Raw genomic sequence first — 11,129 nt, 5'->3', positions numbered from 1 at the left:
GATCTTTTAACTTGTGTTGAGCCTCATTGTCACAGCACAGGGAGCTAGGGTAGTAGGGGAATGAGAGGAGAGCGGAGAGGGAGATGGAAAGAGAGTGAAAGAGAGAGAAGGAGAGCGATGGGAAAGAGGGAGATGGAAAGAAAGAGCGGGAGAGGGAAAGAGAAAGAGAGGAGAAGAAAAGAGAGGGGAAGGAGGAGAGAGAGCGACAGAGAGGCCAAGGGGAGAGAGGAGAGGCAGAGGGAGGGGGGAAGGAAAGAGATGGAGAGGGAGAAATCAGAAACACAATTGATTCTGCAGATGATGGAAATCAAGAGCAACACACAAAGTGGTGGAGGAACGCAACAGATCTGGCAGCATTTATGGAGGAGAATAAACAGTTAACATTTCAGGCCAAGGCCTTTCCACTGGGAAAAAAAAATCGATGTATGTGCCATTGGTTGGAGACAAAGCAGAATTATGAGCAGTTTTCTCACTTCCAGTCATCTCCCTCCTCCTCACCTGGATCCATCCATCACTTCCCAACTCCATACACAATTCCCACTCCTACCCCTCTCTCACCTGGATCCACCTATCACCTCCCAACTCTATACACCATTCCCACTCTCTCCCTCCTCCCTCATCTGGATCCATCTATCACAGAACTCCATACACCATGCTCACTCTCCCACTCCCTCAACTGGATCCACCCATTACCCCCCAACTCTGTCCACCATTCCTGCTCTCCCTGTCCATTATCTGTATCCATCCATCACCTGTCAACTTCTTACACCATTCCCACTCTCCCTTTCCATCACCCGGATCCACCCATCACCTCCTAACTCCGTACGCCATTCCCATTTTCCATCTTCCCTCACGTGGATCCACCCATCATCTCCCAATTCCATACACCATTCCCACACTCCCTCCTCCCTCACCTGGATCCACCTATCACCTCCCAACTCCATACACTATTCCCACTCTCCCCTCTTCCTCACCTGGATCCACCAATCACCTCTCAACTCCATAAACCATTCCCACTCTCCCTGCTCCCTCACCTTGATCCACACATTACCTCCAAACTACTTACGCTATTCCCACTCTCTACCCTCACCTGGACCCACCATTACCTGCCAGCTCAGTACAGATAGAGATATATAAGTTATATGGAGTATAAACAGGGTACATGCAAGCAGGCTTTTTACACTGAGGTTGGGTGAGACTAGAAGCAGAGGACAAGGGTTAAAGATAAAAGGTGAATGTTTCAGGGGAACATCATGGGCACATTTTCTCACTCAGAGGGTAGTGAGGACTTGGAACGATTGGCCAACAAAAGTGGTAAATGCACGTTAGATTTCAACATTTAAGAGAAGTTTGGATGGGTATGGAGGGCTCGGGTCTGGGTGTAGGTCAATGGGAAAAGGCAGATTAAAGGTTTGGCATGGACTAGATGGGCTGAAGGGCCTGTTACTGTGCTGTGGTGTTCTAGACTCTTATGAGCACATGCCTTCTGAGGACAAAACCATAAGGCCATGAAACATAGGAGCAGAATTAGGCCATTCGACCCATCGAGTCTGCACCACCATTCCATCATGACTGATTTATTATCCCTCTCAACCCCATTCTCCTGCCTTCTTCCCGTAGCCTTTACAGACCAACCTCCTTCTTAAATATATCCAATGACAGCTTGCATAGCTGTGGCCACGAATTCCATAGATTCACCACCCTCTGGCGAAAGAAATTCCTCATCATTTCTGTTCTAAATGGACATTCCTTTTGTGAGGCAGTGCCCTCTGGTCCTAGACTCCCCCACTATAGGAAACATCCTCTCCACATCCACTCTATCTGTGTCCTCTGGTCCTAGACTCTCCCCACTATAGGAAACATCCTCTCCACATCCACTCTATCTGTGCCCTCTGGTCCTAAATGCCCCAACCATAGGAAACATCCTCTCCACATCCACTCTATCTGTGCCCTCTGGTCCTAAATGCCCCCACCATAGGAAACATCCTCTCCACATCCACTCTATCTGTGCCCTCTGGTCCTAAATGCCCCAACCATAGGAAACATCCTCTCCACATCCACTCTATCCATGCCCTCTGGTCCTAGACTCCCCCACTATAGGAAACATTCTCTCCACATCCACTCTATCTGTGTCCTCTGGTCCTAGACTCCCCCACTATAGGAAACATCCTCTCCACATCCACTCTATCTGTGCCCTCTGGTCCTAAACTTCCCCACTACAGGAAACGTCCTCTTCATGTCCATTCCATCCAGATCTTTCAATACTGAAAAGATTTCAATGAGATTCCCTCTTCATTCTTCTAAACTCCAGTGAGACAGGCCCATAACTATCAAATACTCCTCATGTTTTGTGGTAGAAATGGTTAAAACTAGTGTCTGATGGGCTACTTGACCATTCTGGAACAGATGGGCTTAAGACTGCTGATGTTTGTCAATACTAACCTTGTATGATAAGCACAGTACCAGAAACTCAAATTAATAAGACACTAGGCCCCTGAAACAAGGAGTGAGGATGCCTCTGAGGGTAAATTATAAGCCCTGAGTACAGGGAACATAGAGGACTTTTACAATCGCACTGAGAGAATACTTGACGTCTTTTAATCGATCATGTACTGATCTAAAAAGTTATGTGCAGTTGTTTGTCTTGCTGTATAAACATGAACTCTGTATAACCTAGAATTCAGAGTTCTGGTGGTGGACGACTGCTTCAGACTCTCCATGATGTCGTGTTAATAAACTCTTAAATAAAAATGAAACTCAACATAGCTTTGTGTATTTTTAGTGTTTTCACGACATGCGTTAACCTTTTCATTTCTGGGATCATTCTCGTGATTGTCCTATGGACTCTCTCCAGTGCCAGCACATCCCTTCTTAGATAAGGGGCCCAAAACTGCTCACAACACTCCAAGTGCGGTCTGGCCAATGCTTTATAAAGCCTCACCATCCTGGCTTTTGGCTTTTGCATTCTAGTCCTCTCAAAATGAATACTAACGGTGCATTTGCCTTCCTCACCACCAACTCCACTTGCAAGCTAACTAAGGAATCCTGCACTAGGACTCCTAAGTCATTTTTTACCTCTGATCTTTGAATTTTCTCTCCATTTAGAAAATAGTGTACGCCTTAATTCTTTCTACCAAAGTGCATGACGATACACTTCCTGACACTGACCATCTGCCACTTCTTTGGCCATTTGTTCTGGAGACTCCCTGCTTCCTGAACAGTATCTGCCACTCCACCTATTTTCATATCATTCGCAAACATGATCACAAAGCTATCAATTCCTTCATCCAAATCACTGACATATAAAGTGAAAAGAAGTGATTCCAACACTGACCCCTGTGGCATAAAAGGCACCTTATTCTCTCTCTTTGTCTCCTGCCAGTCAGCCAATGTTCTATCGATGCTAGTATCTTTTCTGTAATAACATTGGCTCTTATCTTGTTAAGCAGCCTCACGTGTGGCACTTTGTCAAAGGCATTCTGAAAATCCAAGCACACAACATTCACCGGTTCCCCTTTGTCTACCCTGCTTGTTACTTCTTCAAAGATTTCCAAAAGATTTGCCAGGCAACGTTTCCCCTTAAGGAAACCAAACTGACTTTGGCCTCTCTTGCCATGTGTGTCCAAGTACTCTGACAACTCATCCTTAATAATTGACTCCAATATCTTCCCAACTATTGAAGTCAGGGTGACCTTCCTTTCTTCTGCCACTTCTCTTCTTAAAGAGTGGAATAACATTTGCAATATTCCAGTCCTCAGGAACCATGCCACAATCCATTGAATCTTGAAAGATCATTACTAATGCCTCCACAATCTCTTCAGCCACCTCTTTCAGAACCCTGGGGTGTACACCATCTGGTCCAGGTGACTTTTCTGCCTTCAGACCTTTCAGCTTATCAAGCACTTTCTCCATGTTAATCACTATGACACCCCTGCCCCCAACACTCTCGAACTTCTGGAATACTGCTCGTGTCTTCAACAGCGAAGCCTGACATAAAATACATCATACGTTTGTCAGTCATTTCTTTGTACCCCCTCCCCATTACTACCTCTCCAGTGTCATTTTCCAGCAGTCCAATATCTACTCTTGCTTCTCTTTTACACTTTATATATCTGAAACAACTAACAGTTGGTATCTTCTTTGATATTATTGGCTATCTTACCTTCATAGTTAACCTTTTCTTTCTTTATAGCTTATTTAGTTGCGTTCTGTTCATTTATAAGCTTCCCAATCCGCCGCTTCCCACTAATTACTCTATAATATGCCCTCTCTTTTGCTTTTATGCTGTCTTTGACTTCCCTTGTAAGCCACAGCTGACCCATCCTCTCTTAAGAGTACTTCTCCATCTTTGGGACGTATCTTTCCTGCACCTTCCAAATTGCTCCCAGAAACACCAGCCATTGCTGTTCTTCTGTCATCCCTATTAGTGTCCCCTTCCAATCAACTTCTCATACCTGTGTACTTCCCTTTACTCCATATTAATATTGTTACATATGACTTAACCCCCCCCCCCAACTGCAAACCGAATTCTACCATATTATGATCACTGCCTACTAATGGCTCCTTTATCTTAAGCTCCCTCATGAAATCTGGGTCATTACATAACACCCAATCCAGAATTGCTTTTACCCTAGAGGGCACAACTACAAACTTCTCTAAAAACTCATCTCAGAGGCATTCTACAAATGTTCTCTCTTAGGATATATCAGCAACCTGATTTTCATATTGAAAACCTCCCTGACTATCACAACATTGCCCTTTTGACATGCATTTTCTTTCTCCCCTTGTAACTTGCGGGCCTCATTCTGGCTACTGTTTGGAGCCCTGTATATAACTCTGATCAGAGACTTTTTACCCTTGCAGTTTCTTAACTCTACCCACAAAGATTCCATATCTTAAAATCCTATGTCACCTCTTTCCAAGGATTTGATTTAAAATTTTTAACAATTTTTAACCTCACCCCCTCTGCCTACCTGGCTGACCTTTTGATGCAACATTTAATCTTGGAAGTTAAGGTCCTAACTATGATCTTCTTTCAGCCACAGCTTAGTGATGCCCATGACAACATACCCCCCAATCTCTAACTGCTGCAACGTCACCTACTTTATTCTGTTTACTGTGTGCATTCAAATATAATGCCATCAGTCCTGTATTTGCCACCCTTTCTGATTTTGGCCTCCTGTTACTCTTTAACATCCCACGGACTGCAGTTTTGCCCTATCATCTGTCTGTTCTTCCTCACAGTCTCACTACGCACTGCATCTACTTGTATACCCACTGCTCCAGCCTCAGCCCTATCCCATCCCCCATGCCAAAGTAGTTTAAACTCTCCCCAACAGATCTAGCCAACCTGCCCACAAGGTTATTGGTCCCCCTCAGATTCAGGTGTAACCTGTCCTTTTTGTAAGAGATCCCAACTATCCAGAAATCTGAACCTCTGCCCCCTGCACCAATTCTTCAGCCATGCAGACATCTGCCAAATCCTCCTATTCCTACCCTCATTGGTGTGTGGCAGAGGCAGCAATCCAGAGATTACTACCCTGAAGGTGCCGCTTTTCAGCTTTCTACAGCTCCCTATATTCTCTCTTCAGGACCGCCTCCCTTTTCCTACCTATATCTTTGGTAGTGTGTACCATGACTTCTGGCTGTTCACTCTTCCCTTTTAGAATGATGTGGACCCGATCCGGGACATCCCTGACCCTGGAACATGGAGGCAACATACCATCCGGGTGTCTCTTCAACATCCACAGTCTCCTGTCCGTTCTCTAATTATGGAATCCTCTATCAGAACTGCACTCCTCTTCCCCCGTCCCCTTCTGAGCCACAGAGACAGACTCAGCATCAGGGACCAGGTCGTTGCACTTTCCCACTGGCAGGCTGTCGATTGAAGCAGTACTGTGGTGAGCAGCCACAGGGATACTCTGCACTGGCTGCCTAGTCCCTGTCCCTTTTCTGACTGCCACCCAGGCACCTGCCGCCTGCAAGTGAGGGGTGGCTCCTATCTATCACTTCCTCATTTTCCCTTACGATCAGAAGATAATCCAGTTCCAGCTCCGGTTCCTCCGTGCGGTCTCTCCTTAGATGTAGGAGACCTCAGGGAGACTGGCGGTCTCCCAGTGCTAGGGTGAATGAGCAAGGGCTCTTCTCTTCAGTGTGAAGGAGGATCAGAAGTGACTTCATGGAAATGTGTAAGGTGAGAAGAGGGACAGATAGGGTGGACAGCTCGAGTCTTCTTTCCCAGGCCAGAAAGAGCCAATTCAAGGAGGTTTAATTTTTGGGTAATTGGAGGAAAGTATAGGGAGGATGGCTGAGGTCATTTATCTTTTAAAGCACACAGAGAGTGCTGGTGAGTGCAATACACTGCCAAATGTGGTGGTAGAAGCAGATAAGAGACTCTTAGATAGATATAAACTGGATGGCTACTTGGGAGGAAAGCATTAGATGGATCTTAGAGTAGGTTAAAAGGTCGGCACAATTTTATGGGCCAAACATTATGCTGTAATGTTCATGTTCTGTGACTTTAAGAGGCAACTCACTGCCCCCCCCATCCCCCACACTTCTCGAGAGGCCCTTTGAGGTGCATAAGACCCCAATAATAAGCATGCACACCTCCCATGCTACCACACACAGTTACACAGAGAATGTCAGAAGCACTCACATCTTGGCCAGAGAGCAGAAACGCTTTGCTAGCTCACTGCCAATGGCATCACTGTCCTCAGATAGACCCAGCGCCAGACGGATGTGTCGTCAAGGCATGCTTCACATCGCTGGGACTTGATCAGTGTGCTGTGCCGAAGTGCCTTGGGCTGTGGCGGGTGATTTCCAAAGTCCTAGAGAAAGTCAGTTTTGGCTCCTCTCTGGCATTAGATTTGTGAATATCTTGCAGTAAAAAGCAAAGTCAAGTCCAAACTCATGCCAAGAGCAAAACAAGAAGAACAAGTACTTTGAAAAGAAACAGATGTTCCAATCTGTTGTGGTGATCAAAGTGAATATGTCAAGTCAAAAGGTAAGTTTGTTTAAAAACGTTTTAATCTCATCACCAGTCACCAGGCTGTTGTGTTCTTTATATTAATACGGCCGTGGGTTACTAATAATGAATCATATTCTGGAAGAATTGAACTTTTATTTAACAGTAATAAAAAACCATGCTTTGCATGCTTTTGCTTGCTATGCTTCCCAATCATTCCATCATTTCTATGCATGCTCCGATCACGTTCTGATATCACCACACCTGCTTATCGATAAAGAGATTCCACAGGAGCTGGAAATCCAGGGCAACTCACAAGAATATGTGTGTTCAACCTTTCTCGGCTCAAAACATCAACAGTTTATTCATTTCCATAGATGCTGCCTGACCTGCTGAATTCCTCCAGAATTTTGTGTGCGTTGCTCCCAGATAGTGATGCCAAGTAGATCCCTGTCCACCAGTTAGGAAATGGCCGGTCCACCGCCAACAGGGCATCGGGAGACCAGGATCTGTAGGCAGGACTAGACAATAGGTAGACAATTGTAGGCAATAGGTGGGACTAGACATAGTTGGATATTTTCCTGTAGTTTTCTATGCTCTCATGCCGTGTTCAAGTGATGCATCAGAATCAGGATTATTATCAGTGACACAGTTCAGGAACAGTTCATTTCAGGAACTCTTCATCTCATGTTCCTGGTATTTATAGCTCATTTATTTATTATTTATTTCAATAGATACATTTTTTAAAAAAATACTAATGTTTTAAATAAGTTTTTATATTAGAACTAAAAAAAATCAACAAAAAGATTTAAACAGTGCAAAACCAACATGTCAGATGTACAATTCATTACAATAATGCAAAAGTACCCGAAGTAAAATCATATAAAGTAATCTTCTGCCCCACCCTCCCACTGCACACTCCGAGCCAACCGTTACGATATACAGAAAAGTTAATCAGAACTTCTGTCACCATAGAGCTGTGAATATAAAAAAAGTGTATTGCCTACTACCTAAACTGTAGTATATTTCACATCACTAAAAATAACCCCATAAAAGTTAACCAGAAAAGAAAGCTGGATGTAAAGGACTGAATCACTGAAAGAAAAAGGAAGATAATCCTTTAACCTAAAAAGGAGTTATGAAAATAATCAAGAAAAGGTCCCCACACCTTATGGAACTTCATGTCCAAATTAAGAAGTGAATAATGAATCTTTTCAAGGTCTAAGCAGGACATAATGTCTCTGAGCCATTGAGCATGAGTGGGTGGGGCAACATCTCTCCACCTAAAAAGAACTAAGCGTCTAGGCAAAGGAGAATGTTCGCCATTTAGTGGGCTCAAACGCGTGTCAACTTCACCCAAAATGCTAAAAAGAGCAATCAAGGGGTTAGGTTCTAAGTGGCAATTAAGGATATGGGATAAAGTTAAAAAGACACCTCTCCAAAATTTCTCCAAACTAGGACAAGCCCAATACATGTGGGTAAGAGAAGCCTCGGCACTATACACTTGTCGCAAAAGGGACTAATAGCAGACTAGAAACGTGATAATTTGTCTTTAGACATACGAGCCTTATGTACAACCTTGAAATGCAAAAAGCAGTGGCGAGCACATGAAGAGATTGAGTTAACTGACTGAAGAATTGAATCCCAAACCTTATCGGACAGAGACATATTGGAATCATACTCCCAGGCAGTTTAAATTTTACCAAAGGGGGCACGCCTCAAGGTCGCTAACTTATCAAAGTAGTAGATATTAAACTTTTACCCAATGGGTTTATAAAAAGAAACAAGTCCACAACAATTTTTTCCGGGCATCTCAGGAAAACTTGGTATTAAAGGGTTAATAAAATGTCTAATTTGAAGATATCTAAAGGAATGAGTATTAGGTAGTTTAAACTTTGCAGACAGTTGTTCAAAAGTTGCAAAGCAATTGTCCATGGAAAGATCTTCAAAACGCCTGATGTCCTTTCTGTACCAATCATGAAATGTTAAGTCTTGCATAGAAGGTCGGAAAAGATGATTATGAAAGACAGGACTAGAAAAGGAGAAACCATAAAGACCATAATGTTTTCTGAACTGAGCCCATATTCACAGAGTATGTCTAATGAGAGGATTCACAGTTAGTTTAGGCAAATGACAAGGAAGTGCGGAAATGGAAAAAATCCATTGCCACCTGTTTCGGACTGATTATGAAAGAAAGAACAATGTAAGACAATGAATATTTGCTGCCCAGTAATAAAAACAAAAATTGGGCAAGGCCATACCACCTTCTCTTTTAGGTTTTGGAAGGTGAACTTTATTAAGTCTGGGTCATTTGCCCGTCCATAAATAGGATGAAATAATAGAATCTAACATATCAAAAGAAGCTTTAGAAATAAAAATTGGTAAAGATTGGAATAAGTATAAAAATTTAGGAAGGATATACATTTTAACAACATTAATTCGACCTACCAGAGACATGGACAGAGGTGACCAGTGTGCCAAACTGTTTTGTATGATTGAAAAGATTAGTAAAATTTTCTCAAAGATGTTTAAAGTTCCTTGTTACAGTAATATCGAGGTAAGTGATTTGATTATCTACTATTTTAAAAGGGAGATTATGAAATTCTAATATTTGTGCTTCTCTAGTAATTGGGAAGAGTTCGTTCTTGTGTAAATTAAGTTTGTATCCGGAAAGCCAGCTAAATTTATTAAATAGTGAAAACATTGGGGGTAAGGAGGTAATCCAATTTGATATAAAAGGTAAAAGATCATCGGCATAAAGAGAAACTTTATGCTCAATACCACCCCCCCCCCCCGAATCCCCAACAATTCAACGCAGCTACGAAATGCAATACCAAAGGCTCTATGGCCAGATCAATAGGTACATTTAATATCAGAGAAATGTATACAACTGACAACCCGAAATTCTTATTCTTCACAGATATTTCCTTCTTCCTTCGCAGCATATTTCCCTTTTCCTTTTGCACTTGCACAATTTGTTGTCTTTTGCACGTTCTCTCTAAAAAAAGGACTTTGGAGGGCTGGTGAAGCAGAGCGAGAAATGTAAAGGGGCAGATTTGTCAAGAATGAGTAGGTGGCCAACGTTATGTCACCAAGATTCATTTTTGTGCAGGCATTCACAGTAGAACAATGAAATACAATAGAATCAATGAAAATCCACACACAAATCAAGACGGACAAACAATCAATGCACAAATGAAGACAAACTGGACAAATACAATAAAACAGATGATAACAACTCACTTAATGGATATAGCCATTCCATACACAAACAACATACAATAAGTGAACAACACTCGAAAAATGCTGAATTTGGTCACCTACCTGCAGGTAAGATGAAAATAAGGTTGAAGGAATGTAGAGAAAATTTACAAGGATGGTGCTGACACACGCAAAACACTGGAGGAACTCAGCAGGCCAGGCAGCATCTGTGGGGGAAAGAGTACAGTTGACATTTTGGGCCAAGACCCAAGACCGTTGCTGAGTCTGGAGGACCTGAGTGAAATGGAAAGTTTGAAAGGTCTCTATTCCTTAGAATGTAGGAGATTGACTGGAGATTTGATAGAGAAATACAAAATTATGAGGCATATAGATAAATGCAAGCAGGATTTTTCCACTGAGGTTGGATGAGACTACAACCAGAGGTCATGGATTAAAGGTGAGAGGTGAGAAGTTAAAGGGGGACATGAGGGGAAACTTCTTCACTCAGAGGCTGGTGAGAGAGTGGAATGAGCTGACAGCGGAGGTGGTGCATGCAAGCTCAATTGCAACATTTAAGGTAAGTTTGGATAGGTACATGGATGGGAGGGTTCTGGAGGGCTATGGTCCAGGTGCAGGTCGATGGGAGTAGGCAGTTTAAATGGTTTCAGCACAGACTAGATGGGACAAAGAATCTATTTCTTGACTGTACTTCTCCGTGATTCTAAAAGAGAGTAATTGAAAGGCTGCAGACCATGAACAGGGTATACATTGTCCTGATAGTCATTTCAACAACTGGTATCATCCCAAAGTCACTACACAATGGCATTAAAGAATTAGGCCTTCTTCTTCAGCTGTCCATCGATTTTCGATGATGACTGAGGCCTGGGCAAGGTTGTATGGAAAAATTAGTGGTTAAGTGCCTTGCTCAAGGACACAACACACCGCCTCCGCTAAGGCTCGA

The 11,129-nt window shown here is 43.0% G+C and overlaps 1 long non-coding RNA gene across 3 annotated transcripts in view; it reads right to left on the bottom strand.

The window, feature by feature from the left end:
* Positions 1-7,080: 7,080 nt before the first annotated feature.
* Positions 7,081-11,129, bottom strand: part of LOC132383676 (uncharacterized) — a 36,158-nt gene continuing 32,109 nt past the window's right edge. For all 3 annotated transcript variants that reach the window (XR_009508753.1, XR_009508754.1, XR_009508755.1), the window contains 2 exons: positions 10,292-10,395; positions 7,081-7,488 (listed from right to left, as the gene is read on the bottom strand). This is a non-coding gene — a long non-coding RNA (uncharacterized LOC132383676). The remainder of the gene's footprint in view (positions 7,489-10,291; positions 10,396-11,129) is intronic.

This window comes from Hypanus sabinus, chromosome 31 (genome assembly GCF_030144855.1).
Source record: "Hypanus sabinus isolate sHypSab1 chromosome 31, sHypSab1.hap1, whole genome shotgun sequence".
In the NCBI taxonomy this organism is placed as follows: Eukaryota; Metazoa; Chordata; class Chondrichthyes; order Myliobatiformes; family Dasyatidae; genus Hypanus; species Hypanus sabinus.
Note: the sequence above shows the minus strand (reverse complement) of the source record. Positions and strands in the feature narration are given on the sequence as shown.